General features: G+C 45.1%; 1 protein-coding gene across 1 annotated transcript in view; it reads left to right on the top strand.

Moving 5' to 3' along the window:
- Positions 1-502: 502 nt before the first annotated feature.
- Positions 503-22,675, top strand: part of RAB3B (RAB3B, member RAS oncogene family) — a 180,522-nt gene continuing 158,349 nt past the window's right edge. Inside the window, exon 1 of the mRNA XM_068239074.1 lies at positions 503-707. The gene's annotated coding sequence lies outside the window, so the exon portion shown is untranslated. The remainder of the gene's footprint in view (positions 708-22,675) is intronic.

Below are 22,675 nucleotides of genomic sequence, written 5' to 3'. Positions count from 1 at the left end.
TGCTTGTGTCTGGTGTTATTCACATACTACTGCAGAGAAATAGACCAGCAGGGCTGCCAGGCAACTGGTATTGATTAAAAGGAAATAAATATGGCAGCCTCCGTATACCTCTTACTTCAGTTCCCCTTTAACATAACTCATCCAGTCTTCCCTTTGCTGATTTCTTGTTGCTATGGGTTACCACGTTTCGCACGTGCCCAGCGCCAAACAACATGCCCGAAGGGAGATCTCCCTGGAGACCCCTCTGAACCGTTCATTCATGGCCACTTCAAGCTGCAGCTAAATGCCGCTGATTTCTGAAATGAATGGATGTCTGATTTCTATATATAAACATCCATGGCAACTGCGCCCAGCGAAGCAGAGGGTTAACTTCTGCTCCCCCCCTGGGATACTGTAGGGTGCTTTATACACACCCTTCTGATGTCATGACAGCTGGCCACGCCTGCCAGCACTTGCTGCTGCATTTAAACCTGAGCTGATTATTCCAAAGGGGGATTTAAACACAGAGTGGAAAGTTGCGCACACAAGGCATGGCTGATAGCTGAGGCTGGGAATTGGCAGCAGAAATAATAGTTAGAAGCTGCAAGCCGCAAGGTACAGCAAGATAAGGAACAGAGAGAGATTATCGTTTATAAATAAAGGAAGAAGAGGAGAGCTGGGTGTCTGAAGAACGCGGAATCAACAGGGAGGGCTCCCAGCGGACTAAGGTAAGATCAATCTTCATCTCCTCGCAGACGAAGTCGGAAATGTAGAGGTAAATCCTGCGTTTTACCGACTAACTGAGTAGATTACGGACGCAAGCTTTCAGCCAGCTCCGTCTCCTCGTCAGCAGAGATGTTGGCTTAAAAAGGGAATCCGAGGTGAGAGACATATGGAAGCTGACATTTATTTCCTGAACTCATGCACAGGACACAAGGAAAACACAGATGAATCCACCCTGTTTGTGTTTAGAGTGAAGAACCTAATTCCCCCTCAGCTGCAAGTAATTGTAATTGGATCTTCCAGCTGTGTTTGTAATTTGACCTATCAGGACAAGAATCTGGGCAGCCTCTGCTAATTTGCAAACACAGGATGTTAACCTTTTGTCTGCTTTCATGAAAGCAGAAAGTAGACACAAAGCAGATGTATTACAGGAGTTCTGTACACTGTAAGGCTAGGCTTCCACTTGTGCATTTTGTATTAGATTTTTCACATAGAAAATTTGCATTAGTTTAGAAACAAGTGGTAGTGGATGGGGCCGTTTCCATATTAAAGGACAACTGTAATGAGAGGGATATGGAGGCTGCCATATTTATTTCCTTTTAAACAATACCAGCTGCCTGAATAGCCTGATGATCCTCTGCCTCTAATCCTTTTAGCCATAGCCCCTGAACAGGCATTCAGCAGATCAGGTGTTTCTGACATTATTGTTAGAACTGACAAAATTAGCTGCATGCTTGTTTCTGGTGTTATTCAGACACTACTGCAGCCAAATTGGTCAGCAGGTCTGCCAGGCAACTGGTATTGTTTAAAAGGAAATAAATATGACAGGCTCCATATTCTTCTCACTACTACAGTTGTCCTTTAATGCAAATTTTCGTATGCAGAAAAATCAGAGGTCCTGCTTCATTCTTTCGGACACTTTACGTGTATCGGCTGCGATTTGCGTATAAGGCCTTGCAATGGCATCACATAGTAATACAGATATCGCATTATTTGCACGAAAATTCGCATTAAATGCAGGGTTACAGGAAATTGTCAGCAGTCTTAACTAAGCTGATACTAGGTGGATTATGTTAAATTTGAATAATGCAAATTTGCATAAAAACGCGTACATATTTACATGTGATTTTTCTCCAATCAGAAGAATTGCATGCAATTTTTTTGGACGTAAAAATTTGACACTACAGTGGAAACGTGGCCTAACAAAAAAAATGTTGTTTCTTATTTAGGCCTCTTTCATAGTGTCGCTAAAGTCGCACGTTATAAAAATGTATAACTCAGCCTAACGCACAGCAATACAAAGTCTGTGCGACATTCACAGTGCACACGTTGCGTTGTGTGTAACGTGTAGCAATATTTAGAAAGTGCTGCATGCTGTGCGTTTAGCAATACATTTGCTGCGTTATGTGTGTTGCACATGCTCAGTAATGTTTAGTTTTGGTTTTTTTTAAATGTAACGCATGCGCCGTTTTCGTTGCATCAGTATGCGACAAAAACAGCACACCAAGAGACACAACACAGTGCAAAGTAACGTCCAATTTCATAACCTACATGCGCTGCGTTAGGGGCAAGTTGTGCGACTTTAACATCGCATCAAACGCAACGTCCCACTGGGAAAGAGGCCTTAAAGGTTATTATGCTGTTGCTTATTTTTTAGAGCAGAGAGGAAGTTGTGAGCCTGCATATCAGAGGTTTATGACAAAAATCTGACAAGATTACCTGCATGCTTGTTTCGGTTGTGTGATTCAGACACTACTGACCAGAGAGATGAGGAGGACAGACATGGCGACTGGTATTGATAGAAGGAAATAAAGATGTCCGCCTCCATATGTCTTTCTCTGGGTTAGATACCCATGTAGAGGGGAGGCTCTGGATACCATAGAGCCTTCCCAGTCCTCAGTTCATTTGCAAGCCCAAATATTGTCCTAGAAATACAGAAGTATTGCATCAATGTAGACGATCTAAACGTATTATATTGCTTTAATAGTACCTGCTATATTATTGTTATGCTATTCAAGGCTCTATTTTTATGTTAATTCCGGCTACAAGCGTTCACTTCCTGACTTCAGGAAGTGAAAAAATCAATGCTGAGCAAAAGCGCTTAGAAAAGTGCTCTTCTAAGCACAAAGCGCAGGGAAAAGCGCTTTAAGAAAAGCTCAATAAATCGTTCATCGCTTGCAATAGTGCTGGCGATTTATAATGTGAATAAAGCCTAAAGGTGGGTACACACATCAGATAAAAGTCTTTGGAAAGTGAAAGATCACAGACAAACTTTACCCCCTTCCATGTAGTATGAGAGTCATAACTTCACAGTCTATTCTATGGAGCTGAACTCCACATCAGATAAAAATATTTGCAAGATGCTGCACACACAGATGCTGCACACATTCAACAGATCAGTATCTGCAAAAGATCCGTTCCTGCAAAAGATCCGTTCCTGCAAAATGCATTTATAGTCTATGATATCTGCAGATCTCATACACACCTTGTTTAAAGCCCCATCTACACGGAGGGACATTGTAGCGATCCGGCGGCTCGATTAGCCGCCGGATCGCCTCTTCCGCGTGCCCGCCGCGTCCCCGCGCGCCGCATTCGATTCCCCGCCGGCGCCGCTTATCTCCCGCACGATTCCCTGCCATTGTCCCCTCGCGGGGATCGAGCAGGGAATCGGCGGTACGGAGATCCGTCCTGTCGGATCTTATCAATCGAGCCGCATCAGCGGCTCGATTGATAAGCAGCATCGCGGCCGCATCTACTCGTGTAGATGCGGCTTAATGGACAATCATCTGCAGATCAGATCCACCAGGATGGATCTTCAGATAATTGTCTAATCTGCAGATGAATGTCTGTTAAACAAGGTGTGTATGAGATCTGCAGATATGGTGTGTATGAGATCAAACGGATCTTTTGCAGGAACAGATCTTTTGCAGATACTGATCTTTTGAATGTTTACAGCATCTTACAAAGATTTTATCTTATGGGGAGTTCAGCTTAATAGAATAGACTGTGCAGGTGTGGCTCTCATACTACATGGAAGGGGGTAAAATTGGTCTGTGATCTTTCACTTTCCAAAGACTTTTTTTTATCTGATGTGTGTACCCACCTTAAAGGGCCCATACACACGTTGGATTTTTGCGAACGACAGGTCGTTTGACAGGTCGTTTGAACGTCCCGTCGTTCAGTCGTCCGCAGTCCGTCCGCAATCAGTCTTATCACCCGAACGACGGACTGTACACACGCCCGATTTGGCGTGCGGACGACTGAACGACGGGACGTTCAAACGACCCGTCGTTCGGAAAAATCCGACATTTGTATGGGCCTTAAGAGTCCTATAAAACACTGCATGAAAAATAGCTCTGTGGAGCTCCTTGCTTTTGGTATCACCCCAAGCATTTGCCTGGTTTGCCTATGCTAAAAAACAAGCCTGCTTATTGCCCGTCTATCTTTAGAAAAGAGGCCAGGCAGCCAGCAGAAGGAAAAACATTTGATAACTTGCCTAGGGCCCCATTTCAAGTTAATCCTTTCTGTCTCTGGAACTCAAAGTGCCATCATAACAATGCACAGGGCTTTGCAGCAACTTTTCCAGTCTTGTCTGAAACTTTGCTGTCTTATTTAGTGGTTATTTACAGTAATATCACCATGTGCTCTTGCAAACCTTATGTTTATTCTGCTCATTAGAAGGGTAGTAGAGCAATTACATTAAAGTGGACCTGAACTCTTGCACAGGACAGAAGGAAAACATGGAGAAATGCACCCTGTATATATTTAGAGTGTTTAGCCTGTCTAAGGGCCGGTGCACACCAAAAACCGCTAGCAGATCCGCAAAACGCTAGCAGATTTTGAAACGCTTTTTCTTATTTTTCTATGGCGTTTTGCGGATTGCTGCAGCGGATTTCAGTATAGTACATTTCATATATTGTTACAGTAAAGCTGTTACTGAACAGCTTCTGTAACAAAAACGCTGGCAAAACCGCTCTGAACAGGCGTTTTTCAGAGCGGTTTGCGTTTTTCCTATACTTAACATTGAGGCAGAAACGCATCCGCAATCCAAAAAATGCCTCACCTCAGCATTTTTCGTTTCTGCAAAACGCCCCCCGCTCTGGTGTGCACCACCACATTGAGATACATTGACCAAGCGGATCCGCAGCCGCAAGCGGCTGCAGAAACGCTGAAAAAGCCGCTCGGTGTGCACCAGCCCTTATGGAGTGTACACACTTGAAATATCTTAGACCAATTTTACCCCCTTCCATGTAGTATGAGAGCCATACTCTACACAGGCTATTCTATGGAGCTGAACTCCCCATCAGACAGAAATCTTTGCAAGATGCTGCACACATTCAAAAGATCAGTATCTGCAAAATGCATTCATAGGCCCGGTGCACACCAAAACCCGCTAGCAGATCCGCAAAATGCTAGCAGATTTTGAAACGCTTTTTCTTATTTTTCTATGGCGTTTTGCGGATTGCTGCAGCGGATTTCAGTATAGTACATTTCATATATTGTTACAGTAAAGCTGTTACTGAACAGCTTCTGTAACAAAAACGCCAGCAAAACCGCTCTGAACAGAGCGGTTTGCGTTTTTCCTATACTTAACATTGAGGCAGAAACGCATCCGAAATCCAAAAAATGCCTCACCCCGGGAGTATGCGTTTCTGCAAAACGCCTCCCGCTCTGGTGTGCACCACCCTATTGAGATACATTGACCAAGCGGATCCGCAGCCGCAAGCGGCTGCAGAAACGCTGAAAAAGCCGCTCGGTGTGCACCAACCCAGAGTCTATGATATCTGCAGATCTCATACACACCTTGTTTAACAGACATTCATCTGCAGATCAGACAATCATCTGCAGATCCAAAGATCCATCCTAGTGGATCTGATCTGCAGATGAATGTCCGTTAAACAAGGTGTGTATGAGATCTGCAGATATCATAGACTATTGGTGTGTACACACTTGAAAGATAAATAAAAGATCTTGGACCAATTTTACAATTTTAAAATTGGTCAAAGATCTTTCATTATCCTTCCAAGTGTGTACACACCATAAGTTATGGGCTGCTTGGGGCCACCAACACCTTAAGTGCGCCCCTGGCATATCTTTTAGAGCAGAGAGGAAGTTCTGCGTTCAGGTCCGCTTTAAAGGCATAGTCAATGGGAGTGCACAAAAAAGTATGATTTTGATGAAATTTCACAATGTGGTTTCAAGCCCCACCCCCTCATCATCATCAATTGCACCACACAAATACTGATACCATGAAAAATCACAATGCACAGGAAAATCGCACTTTAAAACTGATGCAACTTACAATTAGAATCGCAGTGTGATTGTGCTCATGATCGAGAGGACAACTGAATTCGGAACTTCCTCTCTCCTCTAAAGATAAACCGCATAATAACCTTTAAATAAGCGCGGGGGTGAACTTCCAGAAGGTCCCGGCGTCCAGTGCTGCTCTCGAGGAGGAAGTCGGTAGCCTCTGGAGGATCCAGACACTTCCCTCTACCGAGGTAAGTATCTAATTTTAGGGTTTGTAAAAAGTCTTCTTCTTGCAAGACATCATCCACAAAATACATTTTCAGCACCTAACAAATGAAAATTAGGTAAGAAATCTAATATAAAACTTGGTGAAACCGAGGCAAACCTCAAGGCAAAAAAACACATACTTACCTAAGAGAGAAGCCTATTGATCTTTTAGAGGCATCCCATGTCCTGTCCTCCTTGCTGCTGGCCAGGACCCTCTGGAAGACCTGAGCCACAGGGGCGTAGCAATAGGGGGTGCAGAGGTAGCAACGGAATCGGGGCCCTTGGGCTAGAGGCCACTCTCCAACACAGTATTAGCTCTTTATTGATCCTGTGCTGGTAATAAATCACTTCGATAGAGGCTTTGAATAGTAGTAATCATTAACACACTGCTTCCCATCCCCTTCTTGCACCTCTGACACTGTGGTTGTCCTTGATTGGTTTTGGTGTGCCATATCAATTGAGATATATATATTTATCTCTTGGAGGCCCCAATGCTAAACTCACACTGGGGCCCACAGCTTCTTAGCTACGCCACTGCTAAGCCACACAAGAATGGCCCACTCCTGTGCAGTAGTGGGCTTGCTGCGCAGGCGTGTCTCACACTCGTGCATGAAGAGCGGCTCAGAACTTCAGAGGAACTTTAATCCAACAAGCTCTTGTCGGATTTGTTTGGGGGTTCCGCAAGCGACAATGGAGGTCCGGAGGACAGTGTGGGAAGCCTCTACAGAATCCAGAGGCTTTCCTCCTCTTGTTTTTTGACCCAACGTTTCTCTGGGGTTCACTTTAAAGTTGACCTGTAACTTTGAAAAATTGAAAAACCAGATACTTGGGAGTGGGAAGCCTCTGCATCCTAATGAGGCTGCTTGTCCTCGTCCTCGTCCGCAGCCCCACAAAAATGACGACAACAACATCATTGCCGCTGCGCAGGGACGGATCTAGGGGGGGGGGCAAGCGGGTATCTTGCCCCAGGCGCAGTTTGTTGAATTCTTAAAAAGGCGGCAAAATGAATGCCAGTTTAGGCGCCAAAACCTGACCTTTAGGCGCCAAAACCTGACCTTGCCCCAGGCGCAACTTGGTCTTGATCCGTCCCTGCCGCTGCGCGCAAGAGCAGGGGCAGACTCTACTGTCCGCTCTACTGTGCAGGGGCAGACTCTACTGTCCGCTCTACTGTGCAGGGGCAGACTCTACTGTCCGCTCTACTGTGCAGGGGCAGACTCTACTGTCCGCTCTACTGTGCAGGGGCAGACTCTACTGTCCGCTCTACTGTGCAGGGGCAGACTCTACTGTCCGCTCTACTGTGCAGGGGCAGACTCTACTGTCCGCTCTACTGTGCAGGGGCAGACTCTACTGTCCGCTCTACTGTGCAGGGGCAGACTCTACTGTCCGCTCTACTGTGCAGGGTCAGACTCGCACCTGCGCAGTACAGTGGACAAGATCGAGCTTGGCTATTTTCATCAGAGCTAGCGGGAAAGCTGAGGGAAAAGTGCACTTGCACAGTATAGTGGACTTGAATGGACTTTGGTTATTTCCATCGGAGCCCGAGGGAAAGTGTCTTCATATTCGACTTGCTCCTTCAGTTGAATAGTCTGGAGGAAGTAGTATTGCACAAGCAATTCAGATCTGCACATGCGTGAGCTCTGAATGGCATGTGCGCAGCAAAAAGGAAGCGCTCCTGCATGAAAGAGTGAAGACGTGCACAAGCGCTTTCTTTTGGTTCACAATTAAGCCCAGTTCACATCAGCGTTAAAAAAACGGTCTGTTTGTGGATCCCAACAGATGCAAACGGATCCATTGTTCACCTATGGATCCGTTCACATTGTCCTGTTAGAACGGATCCGTTCCGCACGATCCTCTGAACTCTTGTTCTGCAGCAATTTTTCTTGACCACTGAGCCCAGCGGAACGGAAACGGAAGCTGAAGCACTGCACTGGGGGCAATGAGAAAACGGAACGTTTCTTCACTCTAGTGATAACCCCCCCCAAAAAAAAATCCACTTTGGTGATGGTCTGGGGTGGATGTGGGGAAATGGAACGGAAGCAGCTGAATGGCAAACGGATCCGATCAGCCGCTAATCAGATCTGTTTTCACAGATCCATTTGCCACTAATTGCCATTGTGAACCGGGCACTTGCATAGTTCAGACTCTCTTAGGGCAGAGTGCTGTACAGACACGTCATGAGGTTGCCGCCTTGTAACTCCTCCGGTTGTTATGGAGAAGGGAACACACTGGGGCGGCCTACACACGTTACAATTCTCCCCAGAGATGGCCATAAGCAGCCAATATTACACACGGAGAAACTGTGTACCGCTGTGTAAGAAAGTACGCATCTGCTCGTTTTCACACCTGTTGAGATGATCTCAGTTGTGGCTGCGCTTTTATTTCCAAACAATTTCTCACTGTTCAGATAAGGTCACTTAATAATAAACTGAGTGGGAGAAAGGAATGTTTACTCTCCTATCTTGAGAGCTTGAAAAGTACTGTTTGCCTTACCTCACCAGGTACGATACCACAAAAAGGAAAAACATTAGTGGACAGAGACCTGAGTAGCTCGTTTTGAAAAGGGAAGAAAAGCTTAAAGGGGCACTATGGCAAAAAAAAATTAAAATGTTTAAAATCTGTACAGAGACAAATAAGAAGTACGCTTTTTCCAGAGTAAATTGAGCCATAAATTACTTTTCTCATATGTTGCTGTCACTTACAGTAGGTAGTAGAAAACTGACAGATATGACAGGTTTTGGACTAGTCCATCTCTTCATAGGAGATTCTCAGCAAGACTTTTATTCTTTATAAAGATATTCCCTAAAAAGAATTTAACCTCCCTAGCGGTATGGACAAATATATCCATCCATAAAAACATGCTGTGAATAGTATAAACGTGCATATACATCAATACACTCCTGCACTGTATACTAGACCCTTGCTTGACACATTTTGGCAAGTTACAGGGGGGGAAAAAAAGTTTTTAAAATACATTTGATCACTTTTTGCACAGAAATCCGGGGAAAATTAAACGCCAGGGATGATGCTGGCCAGCCACCCTGCTCGCTACATAGTTTTTTGGCAGTTGGACAGAGCAACTGCCATTCACTAAGTGCTTTTGAAAATAAATAAATACCTGAGAATCCCCTATGAAGAGATGGACTAGTCCAAAACCTGTCACTTCTGTCAGATTTCTACTGCCTACTGTAAGTGACAGCAACATAGGAGAAAAGTCATTTATGGCTCATTTTACCCTGGAAAAAGCGTACTTCTTATTTGTATATGTTTTTAAATTTTACAATTTGCCCCTTTAAAGCATACCAGAGCCGAAGGACTCTATGGGTTAAATGGGCATAGGCTGTGGGCAGGGTGGTATTATTAAATGCTTACCACGCCTTCCATTCCTCTCCGTCACTTGTTGTTCTCCCTGTTCTTTTGACCACCCCGGACTCTTATAACCTAGCTTCCCGGACATACTGCGCCGCACATGCACAATATCTCCTTTCTTCTCCCCTGTGCTCGCGCCGAATACTGTCACTATACAGGACTGCTCTCGATCCGCTTGCTTCTGAATCCCGGCATGCAGTGGAGTGTGTGGGAGGTAAGGGGTTAATTTTAAATGTATGTATGTGTGTGTATCATTTTATTAAAATAAATGTATGTAGGTGTAATTTTACTATTTGTCCACAAGATATCCTCATCCATCACTTCCTGTTAGTACGCTGACAGGAAGTAATACATGTATTTATTACAGTGACAGCAGGCATCTCATTGATCAGTGAAACGGGGACTCAGATTAATAAACGGGAACTGCGTTCCCATTCACTGATCTGCAGGCTAACAGGCAGCGGGGAGAATGTGCGCGGGAGCGCGCAGTGGTGATAGACGAATATCTATGTCCCTGGGACTTTAGTGTAAGTCCTGAAGGACATAGATATACTGCACTTGGTGCAGCAACTAGTTAAAGAGGAACTGTAGTGAAAACAACATAATAGCATTGCTTATTTTTTTTACAATATTAATTTATAGATTATTTAGACAATATTTGCCCATTGTAAAATCTTTCCTTGATTTACATTCTGAAGTTTATCACTGGTGGTGACCACTTTAGTTCTGCCAGGTGATCTGTAGGGAATGTTCATTACCGGGAACACAGACAGCAAACTGTCAGAACCATGGTAATGACATCACACAGCGGGAGGTGTTTAACCTCAGTAAGACCCCCAACCACCACCACCAATGATTTATTTGAGAAAAGATTTCTGACTCGGATGAAGTTCAATCCTGTGTCAAAGTTCGTCTTGAACTCCTGCATGAATGTGTGGCTGCACAGAGCATGAGCATTTACTACTCCATTTCTACAGCTGCACTAACTTGTTGATTGGCAGGAAGTTGGCTTCTGAGGAGACCATATTTCTTTTTATAAAGAAAATGAGGAGTTCCCCTTTAAGCCTCACACAGAAACAGTTGCAGCTCACCTGTATTGTGCGTTCATACATAAAACAGCCTGAGTGAATCGCTGGTCAGATCCCGCCTCCCGTACACAGGATTAGCTGTTTCCTGCAGGTGATTAATGGAGATTCGTACTCACCTTCCCATCTGGTGTCTGCGGAGCTGGCTATAATTCCAGTCTGCTGCTAAGTAAGTCGTAATCATATCCGTTTAGGTCAGGCCGGTTTACCATTGCCACGCATTTCATTTTGAAAGACACCGGAACACTCTGTGCTTTTTGTGAAGTACACGTAGCAGCATGTTGGAGCTATTTATTTAAAGGACTTCCGAGGCGAATAAAGCATTGCAGTTTTACTTGCCTGAGTCTCTTTCCAGCACCTAGAAGTCATTTGGGTCCCTCGCCGCAGCTCCAGGCCTCTCCTGTGTCCCACTGCTGGCCACTAAGTATTGCCGACCCCCGATGGGTTGGCGTCTTCTGCTCAGACGTGCGTCCATGGCCGGATTTAGGCCAAGGCCTACTAGACCATGGCCTAGGGCACCACAGGAGCAAGGGCACCAAAGCAGCAGGCTAAACTGGTGCAGCATTTGCAAGCTTGCTAATGCTGCAATGCAGGGAGATCAGGCGAGCGCCTGAACACGGTACTCTGCTGCTAGCTGCCTGCGCAGTGCGCCGCGGACCACGTGGCGATGATTGACAGCGGCGGCTCGTGCAGGCGCAGTAAGGCCGGCCCCGCGGTCGGCCTCTGCAACGTGCAGCGAGACCGGGACGTCGGCGGGGAGCTAAGCGGTCGACGTGGGACAGTCGGCTGCAAGGGGCTGGAGAAAGCCCCAGGTGAGTAAACCTCATTTTTGTTATTTAGCCTGATAACTCGAACCTGTGACTTTTGCAAAGAAAAAAGTTAGATACTTGCCTCGGTAGAAGGAAGCCTCTGGATCCTCACATCCTTCCCCAGAACTCTCCTGAACGATGGGACCCGCTGGAACTTTGAGGCAATGCACCTGTACATGAACAATTGCAGCCGCACTGCACCTGGGCAGCAGCACGGACCCATCCCGGCTTTAGCAGAAAGAACAGATCCTATCCATGCTACTGTGCAGGCATGAGATGAGGTGTCCACAAGGGCTGTCAACAGCTTTTTTTTGGAGGGGGTCCCAGTGTGGAATGGCCCAGTGGATGGGGACAGGGGAAGCCTGTGGAATATGGAGGTGAGTACTTATTTGGGGTAATTTTTTTTTTTTTTTTTTACTTCCGGTACAGTACACTTTAGGCCCCTTTCACTACGGCCTTGTCGCTCACCCTCGCCGATCTACCGCCACAGTAGCCATTAATGCAAATATGAAGAGGAAAAAGCACTTGCACGAAATGCAGCAGGGTGGATACTGCCACACTGGGCTTACCTGCAGCGTGCTCCAATGGTAGTCCACAATCTCCAACAGAAGAGAGGAAGGAGATGGGCACAGCTGCTAAAATACCCTTTATTGTGGCTGGGTTGACACAAAAAGCTTACAGCAGTGGGGGATAGGACAGGTCTGACAGCTGTTTCGCAGGGACTAGCCCTGCTTCATCAGAGACTCTGATGAAGCAGGGCTAGTCCCTGCGAAACAGCTGTCAGACTTGTCCTTTCCCCACTGCTGTAAGCTTTTTGTGTCAACCCAGCCACAATAAAGGGTATTTTAGCAGCAGTAGCCATTAATCTCAGTAAGGCCACAGTGCTTATGGTGCAATGCAACAGAAGTGTTTCTGGTGTCCCAGAGGCTACAGTGTGTTGCTGATCGGTACTGCTTGAGGCACGATTGCATGGCAGTTCAGTTAATAGTACTGTTGCAGTAGCTGTGTAACGCACATCTGCATAACGGCAAAGTCGTGCAATGCACTTCCAGTCTGAAAGTGTGCACGTGACTGAAGGGACAGATGTGACGTCTGACATCACTTACATACGCGTATATTGTGTACTAGTGTGTGGAAGTGGTGACCCACAGAGGGATTGTGCACCGGCGGACCAGGCTGTGTGTCCTGGTATGAGAGACCGCTCTGGTACATCACTGCTTGCTACTGCGCATGCACTGTTACGGGCCACACATCTCCTCGGTGGCCAGGGGTCTTCTGCTCATGCGCAGGTACGTGTCTGTATGAACTGTGCACGCGCAGAATGCTCCCAGGGCCGGTTCAAGTAACAATGGGGCTCCAGGGCAAAATTAGCCCAGGGCCCTCCAACAGACACCCCCTGACTAAAAAGCAGCATTAGGCACCCGTTGTTGCAGCCAAATTTCCCTCCAGGGCCCCTGAGCTGGCTGCTGACCCCCCCCCCCCTCTCAAATCACCTCCCAACTTAACTGTGCTCTCCGGGGCCCCTGCAGAGTCTAAAGGTGGCCACACACCGTACAATTTTTTAAATATCTGTTCAATTCAAGAACAGCAATCCAATTTTTCTACCTGATTGTAACAATTCAAAAATCTGACCATTGGACCACGTACCTATGTTCCGTTTTTACCAAATCATAAATAAAAATAATTGTAAGCTCAGAAAAAATTGATCATCAAGTAATTAATAAACACACACACCATACAATTCTTGATAAACTTGGTCTGAAATTTCCAACATGTCCAATCTCCCAAAAAAAAAAAAAAACAGGCCATTTGATTGAATTTATTGATTGAACATAAAGAAAAGCTCCCGTTTTGGGGACAATCGATCGAAATCATCGAATTGGTGAAAAATGGGTTCTTTTAATTGTATGGTCTGTGGCCACCTTTAAAGAGACTCCGTAACAAAAATTTCATCCTGTTTTTTATCATCCTACAAGTTCCAAAAGCTATTCTAATCTGTTTTGGCTTACTGCAGCACTTTGTACTATCACTGTCTCTGTAATAAATCAACTTATCTCTCTCTTGTCAGACTTGTCAGGCCTGTGCCTGGAAGGCTGCCAAGTTCTTCAGTGTTGTGGTTCTGTGATGCATCTCCCCCATCCAGGCCCCTCTCTGCACACTGCCTGTGTATTATTTAGATTAGAGCAGCTTCTCTCTTCTCTCTTATCTTTTACAAGCTGGATAAATCCTCCTCTGAGCTGGCTGGGCTTTCACATACAGAGGAATTACATACAGGAAGAGCTGTCTGCACTCTGCAGGAAGAAACAGCCTGACACTTCAGTGGAAGATAGCTGCAGGGGGAAAGAAACACACAAATGATCTCTTGAGATTCAAAAGGAAGGCTGTATACAGCCTGCTTGTGTATGGATGTATTTTCTATGTGTGGACATACTGTACATCAACCTACTTCCTGTTTTGGTGGCCATTTTGTTTGTTTATAAACAAACTTTTAAAAACTGTTTTTAACCACTTTTAATGCGGCGAGGAGCGGCAAAATTGTGACAGAGGGTAATAGGAGATGTCCCCTAACGCACTGGTATGTTTACTTTTGTGCGATTTTAACAATACAGATTCTCTTTAAGTGTCTCACCTGCCTGCCAGCACAGGTAAAACGCTACTCTGCCAAAGAATCTGCAGGGGCCCAGGGAAGCAACAGGTAAGATGGATAGGAGACACTTTGGGGGGGCCCCTACAGGTTCTGAAGCCCTGAATGCTCCCAACCTCAGGAGTGCAATCAAGATGTTCAGCCTGGACAGCTCATGTGCAGTAGCCCGCAACTCGCAGAAACACAGGCCAAGGAAAGTTATAGTCAGTAAAGTTCCTCTTGGGGGAAATAGTTGGGGAAGAGGGAGGGACCAAACAATATGGACAAATTACATGGCGAATATCAATCATTTCTTGATCTCTATTGTATTTTTTTAACTTCTCACTTTGCAATGTAGTGATTTATTTTTTCCCCTTTCACTAAAGTTCCTCTTTAACAAAACAGTCAGTGTTATTCACTTCATCTATCATCGCTTTAAATATTGTGATTGATTGGTGTACGTTTTAAAATGATTTGCTCTTGAGACCGCGCTGGTTATTAATTTTTATGTAGAATCTTTACTGCAGGCCTTGCTTCACAATTTGTTTCAGTAAGATTTCAGCTTAAGGGCTCGTTTCCACTATCGGGAATCCGCATGCGTCCAACGCATGCGGATTCGCACATGTAATGCAAGTGGATGGGCCTGTTTCCACTGTAGCGTTGTTGAGGTGTGTTTTTTTTTTTTCAGCGGTAAAAAAAACGCACAAAAGAGCCAATGAATTCGCCTGCGAGTGGAATGCATGCGAATCGCCGCTAATGTATTTAATAGGAAATTCGCATGCGGCTATGGTATGCAAATTTTCATGCGAATTCGCATAGGTACCAATGTAATTCAAACAGGCAGTGACATGGTTAAATTCGCATATACCCTCACCTATGCGAATTCGCGGCAAAAAACGTGCAAAAATTCGCATCCGCATGCTATTTCATTTAATTTCAACAGCGGTGGAATCCAGGCGATTCTGCACCGCAATAGTGGAAACGAGCCCTAAAGTGGATCCAAGATGAACTTTTACTCATTGCATAATTGTGTTCCTTTCCTATTGTTTATAGGGCATTCCTCAAGCCAAATACTTTTTTGTTTTAATACTCTAATTACCTATAAACTAAAAAAAACCACGCCCACAGGTTTTCAGAGAGCCTTGGCAGTAGCAAGGGCTCATGGGAGCTCAGTCTGGGCAGGAGGAGGGGGGAGGTGTTACTAGCCATTGATTTCAGAGGAGGAGAGGGAGGAGGGGGGTTAGGTTTTTTTTCACAGTCTGAGTGCTGATGGTGCAGATAAGCCTGCCTCTGTGTAATGTTTACAAACAATATGGCTGCTGCCATTGTATCACTGGAAGATATAATCATTATCTATTAAATCTGTTTGCAGCTAGACTTGCTGTGTAAACTATCTAAACTTTAGATAAGATATATAGACAAGTTACTTACTTGTTATAGATAGTTTTTCATCTCGGATCCGCTTTAACTTCAGGACTTTTAGCTATAGTCATCACGGCTATCATAAGGCACTGTAGGCATGTGCCTACAGGCGCCTGATGATGGAGAGGCGGCTCACTCCCCTCTCAGTGCCTCCCTCACTCCTTCCCTATGCAGAGGTCTGAGCAGAGCATAAATGTGACCCAGCTCTCCACATTCCACTTATAAGATCTCCCTACAGTCAGGAGCACCACTAGCTACTTAATATTGAGGGAACCTCTAGTTACCTAACAGGCAACTAAAGTAAGGGAGAAGTGACAGCTGGGCCAGCCAGCACACCTGTGGAGCGGTTTCAGCGGGGGAAGGTTCATGGAGGGTGATGTCTTGGGTGCCAGAGCATCTGTGCCTATAGTTTCCATTGATGTAAATGCAGGTCTGATGGTCTGTTCTTATAAACCAGTCACCTATAGACTATGTTCTGCAGTGATTTCCTCGTCTGCCATAGCCTCTGGTCTACAGATTGGGAATGTCTTATTATGTGAGAATCAAGAAAAGATTTTTCCAAAGGGGTGGTTGGATGACGGGCTTGGCTTCCAAGTCATGGTGGCCAGAGGCAAAGTCTGCGAAAGGTCAGTGGACATTGCTATGGGTCCTGTCAGTATGTCCATGCTTGTGAGGAGGGAAGAGGTGCCCAGGGCTGATGTTACAGGTTTCTCTCTCTTTTTTTTTTTTTTTTTTTTTTTTTAATTGTGCTCAGCCTCCGCTCTGGTGGTGGTGGTGGGATGTGTGTGTGATGGGGCTGGGGGATATGTATGCAAGATAAACCTGAAGCCTATATAAACCCTCTAAGACTATAAAGAGGGCCACAGCTTACAAAACCAAGAAGTCTAAAGCAGAAAAAGGGTGGTCTGGTGGCTGTGTTGGTTTTGACATTTACCCATGAACGGCGCTACACTGGGGCACTGGCCCCCCCTGGGTATCACTGTACACCCCCCCCCCCCTTCCTGCTCAGTAACATACAGTTATCTATTTCCCGGCTCTAACAGTGTACAATGAACAGGATAGGGTATGTAAAAAAAAAAAAACCTCTCCATGTCAGCCTAAGTCTATGTAGGTGTTAAGTAAACTAAGGGTCTTATCTATTTGTCATCATAAATACCTCACAATCCTTGCAAGATCCCTTGTAATTAATGTATCTGGATGACACCTATATTTGCAAAAAAATTCTCTGTCTAGCAAGTAAGGATTAAAGCATGCCAGCAAACTAGTCAAGTACATCTGTAGATAACATTTCTTCAATAATAGCACTATCCTTTAGACAATCTGCTCAGCTCAAAAGCCTCTGATTTCTGTTTGTGATGTTTACATTTGGTTCCTATTATTGCTGAACTAGTTAGACTTAAAGCTAACCTAAACTGAGAGGGATATGGATGTTTCCTTTTAATCTCCCTGGCGGTAAGCCTGAACTGAGTTTGGGCTATGCCGCTGCGGAGGATTTCTCAGGCCCTGGTGGGCCGATTTTGCATAATTTTTTTTTTTTTTTTTTTTTTTTGGTATACGCAGCTAGCACTTTGCTAGCTGCGTGTACTTTACGATCGCCGCTGCTCCGCGCCGATTCGCCACTACCCGCCGCGCTCCACACCCCCCACTGACCTCTTGCGCAGCCTGGCCTATCAGCGCCAGGCAGCGCTAAGGGGTGGCTCGGGACTCCCCCATGCGCCATGATGTGGATGACGTCGAAGACGTCATCCCGATCGTCGCCATGGCGACGGGGGAAGCCAAACAGGAAATCCCGTTCTGAACGGGATTTCCTGTTTGCTGAAATCCCTTTCTGAACGGGATTTCCTGTTTGCTCTGATCGCTGGAGGCGATCGGAATGGGATGCCACTGCACAGCGGCTATCGTGTAGCTAGCTCTAGGCTAGCTACATGATTTAAAAAAAAAATGTGCTGTGCTGCCCCCTGGCGGTTTTAATAGACCACCAGGGAGGTTAAACAATACCAGTTGCCTGGCAATCCTGCTGATCTCTTTGGCTGCAGTAATGGCTGAATCCCACACCTGAAATAAGCATGCAGCTAATCAAGTCTGACTTCAGTCAGAGCACCTGGTCTGCATGCTTGTTGAGGGGCTGTGGCTAAAAGTATTAGAGACACAGGATCAGCAGGAGAGTCAGGCAACTGGTATTGTTTTAAAAGGAAAAATCCATATCCTCCTTAGTTTAGGTTCCCTTTAACTTTATCACTTGAGTTGGGCAAAAAATATCCAAAGCTTGCATTACAAACATCACTTTTGATCACCCAAATGGGCCCCACCAGCCAGCCATTGTGCCCACGTTTGTGCACCCCCCTCCCATAAATTTGAAGCTTGAGCTGCCACTGCATTTCCCCCTCCATTGATATGGAGAATTCTCTCAGCCACAGCTTTCACAGACTGAACCAGAGGAAATTGTGTAAACACGATATGACAAAATTCACGTTTAGCAATTCGCAGAGCCTACTGATTTCACAAGGATTGTGTGAATTGGACTTGTAACGCTTGTCCCATCAGCAGAGCTTGAGAACACGGGGAAGGCACGGCAGGTAGGAGACTCCAGATGCCGGTAAATTGCAGGTTATATTTTAGGTGTTAACAGGAGCAGCAACATTTGCGTGATAACGGCCGCGGATGGGCTAATCGGTCTTCAGAAGGGCGACCTTTCAGCTACGCCATCTCTGAAAAAGGTGAAAAGCACAAAAATAGAGGAATAACCTTTTGTGTCCATTCAGCGCGTTCATTTGTAAACTGCGTCCGTCTAACCGGCGTGTGTGGGTGTCTGTCATGTTTTCAGGATGGGATTTTTAGCATCTTGTTTCGTAGAGTTGTGTGCAACATAATGTTTTGTGTTTGGAGAAGTTCTGTAGTATGCGTGCAATACATGGGGGCACATGGGAAAATGGGCACCGGGTGAAGCCGGTATGAGTCTAAACGGTAAATACTATAGTGAATTGGGCACCACATGAAAACAAAAAAATATTTACAGTGGTAATAACGATAGTAAAACACTGCTAAATGTTACCCATATTTTACAACTAAACCTAACCCTACTCTCACACAGAACCCACCACCCTCCGATGCCTAATCCTAAGACCCCCCCCCCCCCCCCTTACTGACGGCTAACCCTAGTGCTGGGACTACACTATGAGTTTTTTCGGCAGGTAGATGGCTTGATAGATAATTTTCGACAGGTGCAAACTGATTTTGATCGTTTTATCTGATCGATTTTCTCATAGAAGTGAATGGAAAACAATCAGAAATCGGTTGGAAAGTAAATCTGCCGAAAAAACTTGTTGTGTATTTCCAGCATAAGACCTTCTTTTGTGACGCCTAACCCTAAACCCCCCCCCCCTTCCTGATGCCTAACCCTAAATCCCCCCATTCCTGATGCCTAACCTTAAACCCCCCCTTCCTGATGCCTAACCCTGAATCCCCCCCCCCCCCCCATTCCTGACACCTAACCCTAAATCCCCCCTTCCTGACGCCTAACTCTAAAACCCCACTTTCTTATGCCTAACCCTAAACCCACTTTCCTGATGCCTAACTCCTCCCTTCCTGACACCTAACCTTAAACTCCCCCCTTCCTGATGCCTAACCCTAACCCCCCCCTCTTCCTGATGCCTAACCCTAAAACCCCCCTTCCTGACGCCTAACCCTAACCCCCCCCCCCTGACGACTAACCCTAAAACCCCCCTTCCTAAAGTTAAGATTTTCAAAACTATGAATTTCAAAACCATTTTCAAAAATAAAAAATATTTTGAACACTATAATTTTCTCATTTTCAAAATGATTGAAATTGCAAAAGCTATAACATTCTAATTTTCAAAATGGTATTTACACGATATTTGCATTAGTGCCTATGGCAGCGTCCAAATGATCAGTTTCCCTGTAGTATGACTATTTCATATTAGGCTATGTTCACAGTGGTGCGTTGTGGTGCTTCTGCCCAGGTAATATTCCTGTCTCAGTGACACCTGGTGTGCCTCTCCCCACTTAGTACACCACCACTGAGGAAGCCCACCACTATATGTTGCTAATTTGTACTGGATTGATGACACCACCAACACAGCACTCTGCTTTGCTTCACAAGGCAAGTAATGGTAGAAAGGTATAAACCAATCACCAGTGTGACGCCCCCGGCACTGACGGGACGGCTGAACTCGCTCTCGCTGGCCTTCTCATGCCCTGTACTTGGGGAGTTTAATCTTCTTCATCAGATGATATAAATGAGATGCTGATGAGAGCAGGAGGCTCTGCGGAGCTCATGAATAGCACAAGCCGTGTAATCACGAAGCCACGCTCATTAATGAAGCTGCTGTTTTTATTAAATGGCAGCACGATTGCAACTTTGCCCCCAAGTACATCGAGTTAACTGTTTCTCCCCCTGAAAGCATAAGGCTGCACAATGCTATGAAGTTGTGTGTCTTATGCCATCTCGGAACGCTTAAAAGAGGAACCGAAACCACATATAGTAGAATACAGTACATCATTAAAGGTCAACTGTAGCGAGAGGGATATGGAGGTTGCCATATTTATTTCCTTTTAAGCAATACCAGTTGCCTGGCTGTCCTGCTGATCCTCTGCCTCTAATACTTTCAGCCATAGACCCCGAACAAGCATGCAGCAGATCAGGTGTTTCTGACATTATTGTCAGAGCTGACAAGATTATATGCATACTTGTTTCTGGGGTTATTCAGACACTACTGCAGCCAAGTAGATCAGCAGGACTGCCAGGAAACTGGTATTGATTAAAAGGAAATAAATATGGCAGCCTACATCTGCCTCTCACTGAGGTTGTCCTTTAAGAATACCCACCTTTTCTGTTAAATATCCTGGTTTCAGCATCAGAAAAATGCTTTGCTAATGAAAGTGTATGGAGGTCAGCCCACTAAAGGGATTGCGATTTTGAAAACTGCAAACTCAGGACATGCAGCATTTTGTGAGGCAGGGGTCACACTTACCGGCTTTCATACGCGTTTTCTGCACAAAAAAAACTGACTTCAACTGAGAACTCATGTTAATCAATAAGCAAGGTCACACTTTAATGCAGATTTCGCGTGCAGAAAAAAACTGACATCTTGCGCAATTTGTCAGTTTTCTCTATAAAATACATTAGCTGCTGTAAGGCAGGGGTCACACTTGTCTTTCAGTTTTCTGCAAAGTGTAGAAAACTGAAAGACAAGTGTGACCCCTGCCTGAGTGTTTGGGCTCCAATACATAGTATAGGAGTTACCTTAATCACCAGAAACCGTAGCACAAATCGCCAACAAAACGCTGACATAAAGCCCTAGCTATTGCAATAGCGCTTTGCAATTTCTAGTGTGCCCCTGGCTTGATAAATTTCAGACAGTAAATGAGGGAGAGGAAAGATTTTACAAGGAGCAAACACTGACTAATAATACTGTGAATAAAAAAAGCAATATTATTCATTACTAGTGACCTTAGCCCGTTTAAAAATGGGCTCTAGTCATCGCCGCCACATGCCAGCGCGCACCCTGCCCACCCGGGACGCCCCCCTGGAACGTCCTGCTCCTGTCCATGTGCGCAGTAGAAGAAACACATGGACACTGATGATGCAGGGACACCAGCGATATTATTACATAGGATGTGATTTTTTTTTTAATACAGGTTCTCTTTAATTATGACTGAGTAAAATTCACAATTGTATCATTTGACTTGATAGCCAGAACACATTGCTTCACAGGTTAGCTGCGGATTGGCTGTCTGAGGAATTCCCATCACTGATACGTGGAGAGCTGCGCCCTTCGCGTGGAATGTTTGGGCATGTGCCATTTACCTTCTCTAGCCCTCCTGTAGACCTCAATCCCCCATCATACCATGCAGGGGCATAACTACAAATCATTGGGCCCCCCAGCAAAACTTTGGTGGGGCCCCTTAACCTATTTTGGTTCCTGGACGTAGAAACTACGTCCAGGAACCATGCGCGCTACCGCGCGCGTGCATGCGCACTCCCGGCCGTGGATTCGGTAGCCAGGGAATCAATGTATCGGGCTATAGTGCCCGATCACTGATTCCTCTCCCCCCCGCTGAAAAAGCGACAGCTTCTCTCGGAAGCTGCGCCTTTTCTGGCCGTTCCCTCCCCGATGCGTCACTCTAAGTGTGTGTTACGCTTAGAGTGACGTCATGTAAACAAACTCATGGCCGCCATCTTGTGGCCAAAAAGTAATACTACAACTGAAAATAAAAATAAATTAAAATGAACACACATTTACATTATAAATCTATTGTTTACCTCCCACCCTCCCAAAACTACCCAAATAAAATGTTTACTATAAAAAAAAAAACCATTACAATAAAAAAAAATGTAAATATTTACCTAAGGGTCTAAACTTTTTAAATATCAATGTAAAGATGAAATATTTCTATTTTTTTTTTTTATTTTAAACTTGTTAATATTGATAGATGCAAAATGGAAATAATGCACCTTTATTTCCAAATAAAATATTGTCACCATACATTGTGATAGGGACATAATTTTAACGGTGTAATAACCGGGACATATGGGCAAATACAATATGAGTTTTAATTATGGAGGCATGTATTATTTTAAAACTATAATGGCTGAAAACTGAGAAATAATGAATTTTTCCATTTTTTTTCTTATTCTTCCTGTTAAAATGAGTTTACAGTAAAGTGGCTCTTAGCAAAATGTACCCCCCAAAGAAAGCCTAATTGGTGGCGGAAAAAACAAGATATAGATCAGTTCATTGTGATAAGTAGTGATAAAGTTATAGGCTAATGAATGGGAGGTGAACATTTCTCACGTGAAAACCACGGAACCTGAATGGGTTAATGTTTACAATCCTTCCCTTACCTCACCTCGGTCACCCTCAGAGCCTGAAGGCCCATCTCACAAGGCTCATAAAACAAGTGTGGCCACGAGGATCTTCACACCCATAACATGTGTAGCCCCAAAAACACCTGATCTGGGGTGTCAGAGAAAGGGAAGGTTAGTATTCCCCCCCCCCCCCCCCACACACACACACACACACACACACACACACACACACACACACACACACCACACCAGGGGCATTGCTAGCCCCAAAGATCAGTGGCACGTGCCCCGGATCCATTCTGGGGTGCCCTGGATGTCTCCT

The sequence above is a fragment of the Hyperolius riggenbachi genome, chromosome 6, assembly GCF_040937935.1.
Source record: "Hyperolius riggenbachi isolate aHypRig1 chromosome 6, aHypRig1.pri, whole genome shotgun sequence".
NCBI lineage: Eukaryota > Metazoa > Chordata > Amphibia > Anura > Hyperoliidae > Hyperolius > Hyperolius riggenbachi.
This window is presented reverse-complemented; position numbering and strand designations above follow the sequence as displayed.